The sequence below is a fragment of the Bufo gargarizans genome, chromosome 11 (genome assembly GCF_014858855.1).
Source record: "Bufo gargarizans isolate SCDJY-AF-19 chromosome 11, ASM1485885v1, whole genome shotgun sequence".
NCBI lineage: Eukaryota > Metazoa > Chordata > Amphibia > Anura > Bufonidae > Bufo > Bufo gargarizans.
The window spans coordinates 84,827,421-84,827,810 of record NC_058090.1 but is presented as its reverse complement, the minus strand read 5'-3'; positions in this window follow the sequence as shown (position 1 = coordinate 84,827,810).

The window sequence follows — 390 nt, the reverse complement described above, 5'->3', positions numbered from 1 at the left end:
ATAGGGGTGCCCCCTCGCTCCCCCCCCTCTGTACTATATGGGGTGCCCCCTCTCTCCCCCCCCCTCTGTACTGATATAGGGGCCCCCTCTCTCCCCCCCCCCTGCTGTACTGATATAGGGGTGCCCCCTCTCTCTCCCCCCCTCATCTGATATAGGGGTGCCCCCTCTCTCCCCCCCTCTGTACTGATATAGGGGTGCCCCCTCTCTCTCCCCCCTCTGTACTGATATAGGGGTGCCCCCTCTCTCTCCCCCCCTCTGTACTGATATAGGGGTGCCCCCTCTCCCCCCCCCTCTGTACTGATATAGGGGTGCCCCCTCTCTCCCCCCCCCTCTGTACTGATATGGGGGTGCCCCCTCTCTCCCTCTGTACTGATATGGGGGTGCCCCCTC